Raw genomic sequence first — 14,874 nt, 5'->3', positions numbered from 1 at the left:
GTCACAAAAATAAAATCTTACTGACCCAAATCTTTTTTTCTGAATTCAATACAATTTAAACTGGAATCGAATCAAATTGAGAGCTTGTGAATCAAATCAGGAAATCTGTATCAATACCCAGTCCTACTTTTCTCGCATTCAAACAATCAAACATACACATCTCTGGAACCATCCAGGAAATGGTGTCAATGTCAATGCAGCCTGTATCGTAATTACAAACTGGATTAAATCCAATATAGTGGACGTGTGATTTCTTCCCAAACCAGAAAGTTTAAGGGTTAGTATTTGTTGTAGCATTGTGTAGGCCATCAGCACTGTGATTGACATCAGTAATGAAATCTTTTCAAATCAGCTGCGGGGCAGAGATTGCACGGAACTGCTTTGGGGAAATAATTACACTGTGTATTGGATTTAACCCACTACGTCATCACACTACAGGCTGCAGCAACAACAGTCTCCTTTGCTCACGCAAATCAGCTTGTAATAAAAATAGTGTTTACAGTGGCTATTACAGTGAATACAGTGAATGCAGTGAACTCCATTTCTGCATGTGCTGTGAATTTAGCATGCATTTGGGAATGTAGAGGGCACCAGTTACATTTGTATGGGCAGATTTGTAATGAGACGCATTTGTAAAACTGTTTTCACAGAAACGGTAGTTTTCCGGCACAATAAAAGCAAAACTGCAGTTTCCGGCAAATAAAAGCTCAAGGGTTAAAGTCAGGATAAAAGTATTGTAATTTCCCTACTGTACCGTAAAGTAAAATAATATACTTATGAAATATTCATTTTCATTTCTTTTACAGTGCATTTGTTTTACAATATATAGGCTAGTACTGTCATTTGAATAATAATAATAATAATAATAATATACAATTATTATTATTGTTATATTCTAATTGTTCGGCTTCCTAAAACTCCAGTGTGAATGTAATGTAGACTGATATCACTGTATCACAAAAAAAAAAAAATGGGTTGAGCCCCCTTTAAAGTTCAGGTACAAGTCAATGCACAGACTTTTTCCTTTGTTCAATTTGCACACTGAACATGGGTTGGAGCTAGGCTTGCTGTGGTAGTCGTTGTTACCGGTGTTACACGGTTTTCGGCCGTACACCGATTACATTACTTGCCCACCGTGGCATCACCCCCCACTGTCAAAAAGCTTCTTTTTTTATAGAAATTAAAACAATTTAGTTCAGACGCTACAAAAAGCGTCTGCTCTGCTCCATACAGCACGAGCTACACAACCCTGGCACTGACCCTATACTGGGGACCACCACCCACCCATAGTCTCACAAAATTCTATAGATATTCTCCCAGACTAGCAAGTCAGCCTGATAACTACCCATGTCCACAATGGCCTTTCCTCAGACATGCAGTCCAGCCTTACTCCCAAAATAAATTACTCGTGCTAAAATGTGCCATTCGTCCACAAGAATCAGATGCTGTATCGCCTGCCAGTGCTGCCAGCCATTGAAACCCAACTGCACAGCTCCAAATGAAGATGTGAAAAGCCAATCTATGTTCCAGCAGGAGAGGGAAGTAATTTTCTCTTCCCGCCTCTCTATTGATCTCAGCATGGCTGATTCAGAGCCCTGCTGCTTTCTGGGCACAGGAAGTAGAGAGAAAAGGCATCACTGGGAGGAGAGGGCAAACAATTGAAGAAAGACATTTTTGTCTTATCTTCAACGCACATTTAAAATCACATAAAGGACAAACAAGCCACAATAGACACCAGATCATGAGGTATCCATTGTATTACATGCCTCCCCTCACTGAGAGACGACCTCAGTGGGCATCAGACTACAAGATGAATGGCTTAATGTCCTGATATATATACTTCAAGCGAAATCGAAGAACAAACTGATGTGACGTCATTTCGTACAAAATCAGGCCAAAACGAACTTCGTTTGGAGTTCGTTTTGGGAGTTCGAAACAGCTTGAAAAAGTTAACTTTCCAGAAAGGTTCGCTACGGCTGGTAAAGATCTTTGTACTACCATTGATCCGTGGCGATTACGTAATAGATGTGGAACATGATGCGTACATGTGGAAATCTTTACCCGTTCATTTCTCCTGTTCAGTCCGTCGAGGTCAGACGTCCGCGAGTGAAAACATGAACACACTGGAGAGCTGCTTTATAGTAGAAAATTAAGTTGTACGTCTGATGAAACAAGACACTGACACTGTTTAATACAGTAAAGCTGCTTGATTTTAAGAAATTTAAAGGAACACTCCACCGTTTTTTGAAATAGGGCTTATTCATATTCTTTCATACATTTAGATAGGTGGGTAAATGCATTTTTGTCTCAGTGCATGCATTGTTTTAGTTTGACAGGGTCGGCGCTAGCTTAGCTTAGCACAATGAATGGAATCCTTTGTTGCCAGCTAGCATGGCCTGAGTAAAAGTGATAAAAAATGTTTTTTAAAACCCACGTAATTACTTCTTGTGGCCTGCGTATTCACAACCAGTACAAATAGCGATGCAGATTAACACTAGGTGATTTCTTAGGCAGATATTGACTTGGGACTATATTATGGGGAAGCACAGGCGAAGCACGGCTACTTAGGCGAAGCACTGCTACTTGGGCGCAGAGATATCACGCAACACATGAAATCCCACGACTTCCGTCAACATACCGCTGTGAATAGTAGCTGCCTGGCTATTTTCCCAACGGTACATGAATGGCGATGAACATGGCTGATTTTGTGTGAGCCAGAACCATACCTATATACAAGAGTTTACAGAAAATGAGTGGAAATAGAACGACAGGAGGAGGTTGCGATCGCTCAAGAGCCCGAGGACGTGAGAATGAGAGCCAACACGAACTGGTGGTGTGAATGTGGGGGAATATGCCGACTGAAATAGAGTGTCTGTGCTGTGGCGAGTGGGACAAGTTTCTGCCATCGATAACCAGGCTCAACGTGTCAGATCAAGATGAGCGTGCCCGCAGTTGTGTCACAGCTACCGCGGATTTCACGGCGTTGATTCATCCGGCAGTACTCGAATTTTTTTTCCGGTGTGATAAAGTGAACTGGAAAAAACGCCCCACGCCGAATAGACCAAATGGACAGCTGTCCACAGAGTAAGTGATTATTTTAAACATGGCACATGTATAGTAAACTGCTTGTAGCCTTATCCTCTCTAGTAGTTATACTAAAACTCCTGAGTCAAAAGAACCAGGCTAACTCGGTGAGAGAAATATAGCTAACTTAGCCCTCAGTCATTTCATTTTACAGGTAACGATAACAGCGGTTTTTATTTTAGTTTGGTTGTTCATGCTAAACAGGTTGAATTCAACATGAGGTTATACTAGAGGAGGCTAACGTTATTTGAACCGTAGTCTATATACAGCTTCTCAGCATCTATCTTATAACCGAATAAAGACACAGATTAACATAAGGAAGAGTAATAAAAGACAACTTACATGTGCACTTTGTTCTGCCTGTGCTTTGAAAATAGATGGGATGGGGACAGCCGTATGTTTCAGACGTAACTTAGTACCATCTTTCTGGGCCCATATTCAATTTTTTCAAAGTAACAATAGTCCTCCGGTGCAAAATGCTCTTTGCAAACACGATACTGTTTGATTTTGTAGAGAGGCGTTGAAGTACAGATCTCCAGAGCAGCTAGCCATTTATTTCTCAGTTCCACATTCGATGGAATTCTGTGAAACATTACATTCGTGTATGTCCTTTGCTTGTTCTCACAACCTTTTGCTACGCAGATAATTACCATGTTTGGTGTAACTGTAGCTGTAACTTCTCAAAAAAAAAAAAAACAATCCAAAAGCGAAGACACTCGGTGCAGGTCACGCGTGTTGTTCTTCTGTGTTTTGACTCGTTGCACACCGGTATGTTGACAGAAGTCGTGGGATTTCATGTGTTGCGTGATATCTCTGCGCCCAAATAGCAGTGCTTCGCCTAAGTAGCTGTGCTTCGCCTGTGCTTCCCCATAATATAGTCCCAAGTCAATATCTGCCTAAGAAATCACCTAGTGTTAATCTGCATCGCTATTTGTACTCGTTGTGAATACGCAGGCCACAAGAAGTAATTACGTGTTTTTTTTATTTATTTTTTATCACTTTTACGCAGGACATGCTAGCTGGCAACAAAGGATTCCATTCATTGTGCTAAGCTAAGCTAGCGCCGACCCTGTCAAACTTAAACAAAGCATGCACTGAGACAAAAATGCATTTACCCACCTATCTAAATGTATGAAAGAATGTGAATAAGCCCTATTTAAAAAAACGGTGGAGTGTTCCTTTAATGTATAAAGTGCTATATAAAGTAATGTGACGTGACTTGCTTTCTTAGGCATGTACAAAAGCCTTTGCTGGTTCCAGAAAGCATAATGCGTTTTTATACATACTTAAGGAAAGTCATTTCAACTGCTACAGTAATTTCTGACTTCTGTGCTGAACTCTTAATCACAATGCACACAATGCAAAAGAAAAAAAAAAAACCCAAGGCTGGAGCAACAGGTATACAAATTAAGTAGTCACTTTTTTTAAAGTTTCGAAAGTACTTACTAACTTTCCTCCCAGAGATGACTGGAAGCACACAAACAGTCTTCACGTATCAGTGTGTAGCAGTAAATCTTCAGCTCACTGCCTGGGGGAAACAGCACCTTACCTCAGTGACAGATGTGTTGAATAACTTTGGTAAAATGAAGCGTAAACAGCCAATGGGCTGGTGCCACATTAGAGACGAATTATCAAGGTGCCAAGCTGCAGGGAAGTTAGTCCCCGATGAGAAACTGTTGATCCAGTCATAAGGGGTCAGTCTACATGCTTGAAAATAAAATCTATAATCTTTAGTTATTGCCACACAACCAGGGCTATGCGAATTGGCTTCTGTTTATCACATGGACAGACACCCTGGAACAACAAAGAGTGAAGTGCTTTGCTCAAAGGCACAAGGTCATGATTCTATGGGGTTAGAATTGTTGCACTATTCCAAATAAATAGATTAAGATCCACAAATAAATTTAAAGAGTTTCACAAAAATGTATCAAATTCACTAATAAATAAAATGAGATTTGGAAATAAAATATATATTTACAAATGTGTTTTGTCACAAACACAACTCATGGCATTTATTTGTGAACCGCTTTCTGTGCATTTGTAAATCGCTGCACACATTTGTGAATATCTTTTCTTGTGCATTTGTAAATCGCTGCACACATTTGTGAATCTCTTTTCTTGTGCATTTGTAAATCGCTGCACACATTTGTGAATCTCTTTTCTTGTGCATTTGTAAATCGCTGCACACATTTGTGAATATCTTTTCTTGTGCATTTGTAAATCCCCTCACGCATCTGTGGATTTTGAAACCCTTCTAGCGTTGACGTACAGACAAATCCACAAATAAGTGGACTCCACCCACCGTTTACTCAAGCCAATCAGATAACGGCCACACTGAGCTGACCAATCGTAGCACATTCTCGCTACAACCAATCACGGTAAGGCTTTACACTTGGGGCGGGAACTGAATCTGATTCATTTTGCACTCTTGACAGGGGCTATAATCTATGGCCGTTCAATCAAATTCGATTTGATTGAGCTGTTCAAATCTTTTTTTTTTTTTCTATGACTGCCCGATGGCCAAGAGTTGACAGAACTGCATCGTCATGAAAGTTTATTATTTGCACGTGTTTTTAAGCCTTGCCAATTTAAACATTTATGCACAAGAAGATGCGAAAGAGAACCCAATTCCGTACTCACTGTGTTTTGTGTGCACACACATTTAAAGCATGTGCCCAAAAAATCAGCGAACAGCATGCAAAATACCGAATTGAGTTCTTATCTCTTACGTCTTGTGCTTGAAAACTAAAGATTTTAAATGTTACTGTTAAATGCAATCAAAGACCCCATGACCAGTTTTTTCCTGATGTACTGGATAAGGATTAAGGATAAAGGATAAGGATTATTACAACAACAACAAAAAAAATCTAAATTTTCAACACAATAAAATATTTAGAGCTTGGCATTATAAGATTATATTATGTACATTATTTAATTCAGGTATAGAAATCTTATCACAAAATTAGGCTACCTCATCTATTCAGTTTTTTTCTGGAAAGTGGGAACCCTGTAGCCTGGTAATACCAAACTCTGCTACTTCGCTTTGCTTCGTAGACAGAGTCTGGCATGGCATAACTGAAAAGCGTTTTCTTTCTCGCGGGGAGGCGCTTGTCTGAAGTTTAAAATCATTGGTTCCCGTAAGCCAATCACATAACGTTTGGTTATGGCGTGTGTTATGCGCATGCTCAGCCGCATCTAACTTCCACTGTAAACACATGTAGTATGATGCCAAAACAAAACCATCAAGCGAAATACCGGAGTGAACATGGCTGTGAACGACTTTTACAGATTATGTGAAGTAAATCTACGCATCCACGGTACAATCAGTGTCTACGTCACGGCTCTCAGCCCGCCCTCTGTTCGTTGATTGGCCGGCTGTTTTCAGGCCGGAGGAAAACGTAAAGCTATTACGCTGTCTCAGACTGAGTACAGAAGCGAAATGAAATTGAGCGGAAGTAAGAAGTCTGACGTAGTCAGGCTAGGAACCCTGGTGAATTAAAATGAGAAATATCTTGATTTTTCTTGATATTAGACTTATTTTAATGCTTGTTTTGTCTTATTTTAATAATTTTAAGTCATCACTGGAAGTGTGCTGAGACCCACTAATGGGCCTTTAGCCCAATGGAAAAATGGCACTGATATTGTGCATACCCATTTTATTTTATTTTTTACCATGGAATAACATGAGGACTAATTTTAGAAAAACATATTCTTAGCACAAGCAAACAGCTTCAATCAAGTACCAGATACTGAAGTACACATTTGACTCTGCGGTACTCTGCCGTCCCACTCACTCTCTATAAGAATAAAAGTGTGTTGAAGAGGGCATTTGTATACATGATCCATTAAATTATACATGGTGCCCCCCATCGAGCCAGGCAAAGTTAAGGTTTGTATATCACTGCCTGAGGGTCTCTAGGATACTGATGGAGGTGAGGAAAGGGGTTATTTTGGCACCTGGGGAACTGTGAGATAGACTGGACTCATTTGCAGCTACCCTTCAACGAACACTGTCGACTGCATTCCAAGTGGAGCTGTGCATCGGATGTGTCAATGTGAGCTCCCATATGGCGACAGGCCTCTCTCTGTCCTGCCTCACACATTCAGAAACTCTCCCAATCCACGCTAAAGGAGCAAGTGTCAAACAGTGAAGCATGACCAACTGTGAAATTGTAACAGCTCATATTGATCTGAGAGTTGAGACTGACCCAAAGTTGTGCAGGGCTCAGTGCTGACACCTAGTCTTTCATTCCGCTTTAATGGTGCCTTTGGGTTTCTTGTTGAACCTGCACTTTTAAGTTAAAATGTTCAGTGCTAACAAATACACCTGTACTATGCTTGTCGATATTTATTTCGACTTGAGTGTTCCCAAAGTGTAACCATCTCACTGTAAGAGGTTACCAACAAAAATATATCTTTTTGTCTCCTCTCCGTACCTTCGGCAGTGATAACAGATAGGGACAAAAATATGCATCATTAAATTGATAATTTAATAGAAAACAAAATGAAGTAGAACAGTAAAACTAAACTTTTAGAAGTAGTAAAATGTAGAACATACAATATTCTATTTCAAATAAATGATGTTCTTTTAGACTTTCTATTCATCAAAGAAAACTAATAATATTTTATGATATTACAGTTTTTTTACTGTATTGATCGAATAAATGCAGCCCTGGGAAGCATAAAATAGCCAAATAGCAATAATTGAATTTCATTCAAAAACATAAATGAAGTATGAAAATGTACTGAACCTTTGAACAATATAAAATATAATATATAAAGAACATTTTCTTCAAAAGTCAAAAATGATGACTAAACCATAAAAACTGAAGATTGCATTTGTATTGTTACACAGATGGGGCTTGGCTTACAGCAACAATCTATCAGACTGCCCATAGTAATAATGTACCTTGTCATTAGCATAAAAAAACCACCTATAGGACACACTATAATGAAAATATTCCACAGTATAGGCATTACAGATTCAGCAAAAGGCTTTGATGCTTTAAGAAGCTAAAGGCTCATTTAGATATCGCCGTGACCATTTTGCTGCACTCAGTATTTTTAAAGATACAGTTCTATATCCTCCCACATCCCCTGCTCCCTCAGGCTAGCAGCACATAGATAGAAGAGGTTGTAGAAGTTGATTAAAAAGCCATAACCCAGGGAGAGTAGTGTGACTGCACTGTGACCCCTAGAGCTCAAACATGGCAAATTGAAAGCTGATAAACTCTAGCAGAGCCCCTCCACAATAACCAGCAATGGAAAAAGAGGGTCAGCGGTTATGATGGTGCCTGAAGAGGAATTAACTCCAAGTCTGGGTGGGTGTATATCGAGGCATACGCATGAGATGCCACAGTTCACCTTCCTCACCAATGAAAATGGATTCTGCTAAACCCAGATCCCAGTGGACCATTGACTGCCAGTATTACAATCAGAGGGATGAGACCTGAAATATGAAAAATGGCAAAATACTATTTCCTGAAATGACTTACTAAGATAATGGGTGATAATTAACTTAAATTCAATTGAAATAGCCTCAGTTGAATCAGTCAGTACAAAAATGATGGATATAAATAGTATAAAGCGAAGGAATTAAAAGCTTTAGAGAATTGCTTAGGTACCCTTCAACTGTTAAGCAAAGTGAAAGTTCAAATAGAAAGTTACAAGATTTGAAGGAGACCATGTAATTCCCCAGACACAAAGTACAAGCTCGACGAGTGCCAACTAGTTTGGCAACAAACTGATTTAACATGCGGCTATACACTATGAAAGATGAAAGGTGGAAAGGGAAGTGACAAGGAAATAATTCACCAAAGACATGTATACCTTATGCACACTGTATAAACAGTCTGGTTCTGTCCTAGTTCACTACACTGCATACTACCCTGCATGCTAAAGGCACAATAATGAGAGTATCAAATGCATAATGTGAGGCTAACAAACAACTGAGACTTAATGTACTCCTTCGATAACTGATATGCATTAGTCTGGCGTTTGCTGGGTCACAATGTCCGTAAAGCTGCTTTTGAGATCATTAACGTCTGAACAGCTTAAGAAATAAGTTAACTGATGAGAGTGAATAATAGAGGCGAAAGGTGACTAATGGACTTCAGTCACAGCTAATTCACCTGCTGTGGCCTTAATAATTATTACCATAGCTACCAGCTAAAAAACCTAATTTAACAGTCGTTTGAAATCACCATTTGTGATTCCAAGTCATGTCCGGTGCGGAAATGCAGTAGCATGTCACACCTAAGCCCATGAAACATACTGCATGTTATATCATGAAGTATTTAAAGCTACAAGACTAACCAAATGTCACTTTAAAGGTGACATATTATGCCCCTTTTCACAAGATGTAATATAAATCTTAGGTGTCCCCAGAATGTGTCTGTGAAATTTCAGCTCAAAATACCTCCTAGATCATTTATTATAGCTTGTCAAAGTTGCCCCTTTTGGGGGGTGAGTAAAAACACGCTGTTTTTGTGTGTGTCCCTTTAAATGCAAATGAGTTGCGGCCATTCAGAAGACGGCCGATCCTTTACACGAGCTTCGGATATAGTATATATATACTTTAACAACTGTGTCATGTGTCAATAGTTTAATAAAAATGGATGTTAATCAGGAAGAGAAGCTTCTTGAATGTGTCATAATGCAATTTTAAAGGTTCCTAATGTTGTTTTGAAGGTCTCCTACAACAGGTTTACATGCATCAAAGGTAAAAAAAACACTTTAATTTTCTCATAATATACATTACACATCCGCACATATTTCAATGATTCTCTAACGATTTGTCCGAAGATTCAGTCTCAGATAGGCCAGACGGTCTACCGTTGTGATTGGTCTACCGCTTACAGTGCGTGTCGGAATCGAAATGCCCATTACCATAACTTCATTTCAGCTCCGGAGGCTTCCTAAAGATCAGCGATTGTAAAGGCAGTAACAACTTTGCAGACCGTTTACATTCAGACAACACTGCATGAAAGGTAATATTCGAAAAAGCAGAATAGGGACACTCTAAGAGAGTTTGTCATTTGAACACCTTTTTGTTTTATTATTTTATTAACTCCCTCCCTCCAGCCCCTCTTTAGATGGGAAAACATAAAAGATAGACATTCAGCATAGAAGAACAGGCTATCGATCTTTTTCAGTGGCGAAAAATTATGGTAATATATAATTCATTTAAAATGGGATTATCCCGGTTTATGTAACATTTGGTTCTCAGGTCGGCGAAGATATGCCAACATAGAGAATTTATCCAATTGAATGAATTTTTGCTCCAAAAATGTATCATAAATTCCAGTGTTGTGGCAAACAGTCAGTTAATTATAAATCAAAACCAGCAGATGCTGACAGGAGTAGTGTCGAAAAGCTCCCACTAGTGCGAGTCTGCCTCAGTTACCTTCAGTTGAAAATGTTGCTCAAACCACAGAACAACTCACTTAAAATTCACCCTGTACACTACAGACCCAAGAAAATGACTACTGCCATACTGACCAGCGGGGAAAGATCTTCTCTTGTTGAGACTAAAACTTGCAGTACAATTTATTAACACTATCTAAATTATGTTCATCTAAATTGATCTCTATTATAAAAAGGGCCAAGGCCAATTCCAAATACAACAACGAAGGTGAATGCTACATTTCTTTTGCATTTGACTCCATAGATGGGGGGGGGGGTGAATACAATTTCTAATGAAGAGAAGTTTTATAGTTAAAAAAAAAAAAAAATTACATTTAAGTTACTATTTTATTCACATTTAAAATGAGAAAATGTAAAATCTCCAATATAGGTTAGTTAGTATAAAATCTAACAATATACCATTAATATAATACAGAAAAAAAAAAAAAAACACACAAACACAGTAAAATAATGGCATAGCCTAAATAACAAAATGTTAGTACTGATTGGTTTGTAATGTTCAACCTGTTTTTACTTATGCTACCAAGACTAAAAACCTCACATGTAAGCCAGTCAGATCATAGATCATGAACCCTGCTCCTGAAGACCCACTAAGTTCACTTCCAACCTGCTTCAACACATCTGCCAGCAAGTTTCGAGTCATCTTTCTGAACACCTTGATTAGCTGGTTTGGGCCTGTTTGATTTTGGTGCTAAACCCAGGAGCAGATTGAAGACCTCTGAGTTAGATCATTTTATCTACTGACAAGCTAAAACATTTCACAAGCAGGCATGAAATTAATGAACATGGCATGATCACAAATACGTAAGATATAGCACTGGCTCAAGTCAATACAACAAGAGACAGTTCCATCAGCTGGCCCAAAACACTCTCACTAATGGTCTCCTGGCTATCCTCATTCACGCCCACTAAAATGTATTTAAAATAACTATCCATTTACAGTGCAGTTTTTCTTTATACCCTGTTATGGTTCTCTTGCTATTGCTTAAACAAAACCACAAAATTATCCTTTGTCCTTCTCTTTTACCTCTTCTACAGCAGACAAAGGGCGACATGGCTTGTGACTGAGGATGTTTGCCTCTTAATCACAGAGGAGAGAGGCCATTAGGGAGGCGCAGCGGTGAGCAGGGTTCCACAATGGAAGTCATTTGGTCATTATCAGGAATGAGGTTAAATGAGAGAGTTGGGTTTACTAATGAGGTGGTCTTATTACAGGAGAGACACGAGGCATTAGCATCCCATGGATGGAACTAGGTTTGCCAATCTCCCTCTTTCTTTCTCATTCTCAATCTAAAATGTATCCTGCCAAGACAGCCCATGCAGCCCCAAAGCAATCTCAGAGGTGTGCTGTCATATTTGCTGTCTGATGGAAAAATCTGTTTAACGCCACAAAACATTACATTTATGATATTTACAACCTTGCACAGAAGGCAAACAATTATTGCATGCATGGTAACAGAATGGTAAATTCAGCTCCAGTGCTGTCTGTTTAGGTTATTTCACCGTAAGTGCCTCTGAGTGGCATAAATGAAAGATGACAGCAAATTGACTATCAAACGAGTTAATTATACACTTTAGTGATGAAAAATGAAGTGCAGGGATCAAACAAATTTGTGCAAAAAGTTTGGCAATGCTTCTGAAAATCTCAGGGCATCTGTCAGGATTCTCACATATAGCCTATGCACGTCACGTGATGTGAGCAGTACAACAAATTACTCAGTGAGCAGGAGAAGAGCGCCATGTCTTATCTAGCAAAAGTGTGTACAATTAGTCAGAGCTGACTGATCACCTCACACAAATTAAACAATTGTTAACACATAGTTAACAAAATCCACGGTCATTCTGTTTGAATGCAGTGACATAATATGCTCAAATCATTCTTCAAGTCTTATATGATGATGCATGAAAAGGATTATCAATGGTTCATGACCCCGTCCACCCCCTTTCTCGTCTTTTACCACAGTTTTAATGGCCTTACTACCTTGCAATTCCTGTCAGTGCAGTTTTGACTCTACATTTATCTGAGGTCCCACCTGTAACTGATTTTTCAAAGGTAGGCTACAGTCATTATGGTTTTGTTTATGATTAGTTGAAGCCAGTGGTTTTGGACGAAATATATATATTTTTTTACTTTTATGTTTGTATATAGCCTCGAAAGCACTTTACTAATCCAATCATATACCACCTTATACAACCATACCACGACTGTATAATTTGTCAATTTAAAATGAAATACACACTGTGAACGTAGAACGTAAAAAATATAGGCTAAATGATTATGCTTACAAATTATAAATGGCAAGTGTTTACTTTGACGCCATTATAAAGAGTTATTTGAATATGTTTAGGTCAGACAAAACATTGCATCTTTCACGAAAAACAGACAATTAGGCTATGCTAGGTAGGCTAAACCGGAAAATATCGTTAAAATTGACATTTTATTAACATTTTGATCAATTTAAGTATCAAACGTCACTAAATTTCAAATAAAAATAAAATAGGTAGCCTACCTTACTTTCTTTTAAGTGAAGGCGTCTTTTTCTGAACTTCAGCCTTCAGCATCATCCGATCCGCGCTTATTTTTGCCCTGACGTACCTTGCAGGTAGCGGAATAAGCTGATGTCAAACTAAAAGTCCCACCAAATGCTAAAAAACAAACTAAAAATATGAACAAAACAAATTATGTACACTAAATCACATAATCAAAAAATAAAAGAGTAATTGGTTTCATGAGGTGTAGTTCGTATCGGAACGCTTATAGCGACCAAACAAACTTGTAATGCAATCTGGGAAAACCCGTCGATTGGTACGTTTTCAGTAGCCTAAGGTCCAAAAATAGACCTTTTTTTTTATTTATTTTTTTTAAATTGGGTTTTCATTAAATTATTATTCTATAACATCTTGTCTATCATCTCTGAATATATCTTGGCTAAATTCACTAGTTTAGTGCAGCGATTTATAGTGGCAAGCTTAAAACACTGTGTATTTCTCTTTAAGAACACGCACGGCGGAGGTGCAAAATATATAGGCTATATATAATAATTCGCCCATAGCTCTCTTTCTCTTAACACAAAGACAGTTCACCTATCAAAATAAACCACATGCCATCTAGAATAAAGGTAGCCGATATCAATGCACATTTCCCGCCAGTCCTGACTCCTGTGTAAACCGCATGCAAGTTTTTTTTTTAGTTTTTTTTTATCCAACGTTATCGTGAGATGCACAAGAGAGTCTGAAGGAGCTGCTCCTTAAAATATCTTCTTTTTTTTTATCTTGAATTTCAAAATGGTTTTCACAGGTTCGTAAGCTTTCGAATGATACCTACCTAATTATACAATATGTGACATGACAAAAGCAGGCAATAAAAAAAGACCACTAGCACGTGACTATTATGTTAATTAAACCTAAAAATTCCGTTCCTGAAAATCATAGCGATCCATAACTTTTGTTACCGACGAACGATAAAATAAATAAAAACAGATTTGGAAAGGGCTTGAAACCAGATTTAACATGGTTCCAAAACATGTAATAGGTAAAATTTCACCATGTGATGGGTTTTCCCAGATCGTATCACAATTAATAATTTAATGTAATAATTTAAGAATCTATATAAAAAAATAAAAAAATAAAAAACATTTAGCCATGTAAACCACTACACTGAATACTAACTCTGAATACAATTATAAAGACAAACATCTATTGATTTCGTATCTAAAAACTGTAGGCCTATGTGGCATTAAAAATGTGCATTTTGATTTAGAAGTAATAATATTCATTTATAACAAGTAATATGGGGAATTCCAGTAAGAGGTTGCAGAAAGGAGAACTCTGTAGCTCTAAAAAAAGAATAATAATGCTGCCCCTAAAAAAGCCCTCCACTGCCATCTAGTGCATCTGTACATACAGGCCTTCTCTTCTTCTGGATTTTATGCATGACGTGCAAAAACTGAAAAGAGGTTCACTGATACAATCATACAAGTAAAAATGAAACCAGAAAAAAGGAAGAAAAGGTTTTGCTCTAACTCTTATGAATTTTCTATCATTTTCAATCGTTTTGGGGATGCTTATGAAGATCTGTTGTTCTTTTGATATATCCATTAAAAAGGTGCAAATTCAAAACTGATTCACAGAGACGTGTTTATTTCTGCAGATTTCTGGCATCCATAAAGAAAAACTCTCCTTAATTCTGATGCTCATCCCTGAATGCTTGGCCTGTCAATTATTTCCATGCTACTGTGAGGTAAACACTTTTACAGTGTCGATATGAAAAAAATCTGGCAGAGGAGTGCTCCAGAAACACAAGACAAGACAGATATCACATATGTTGATGAATCACACACCACACCAGCAAGCTCTCTCACTCTC

This window comes from Rutilus rutilus (assembly GCF_951802725.1).
Source record: "Rutilus rutilus genome assembly, chromosome: 15".
Taxonomy (NCBI): Eukaryota; Metazoa; Chordata; class Actinopteri; order Cypriniformes; family Leuciscidae; genus Rutilus; species Rutilus rutilus.
The sequence above is the reverse complement of the archived record's forward strand: the minus strand, read 5'-3'. Positions refer to the sequence as shown.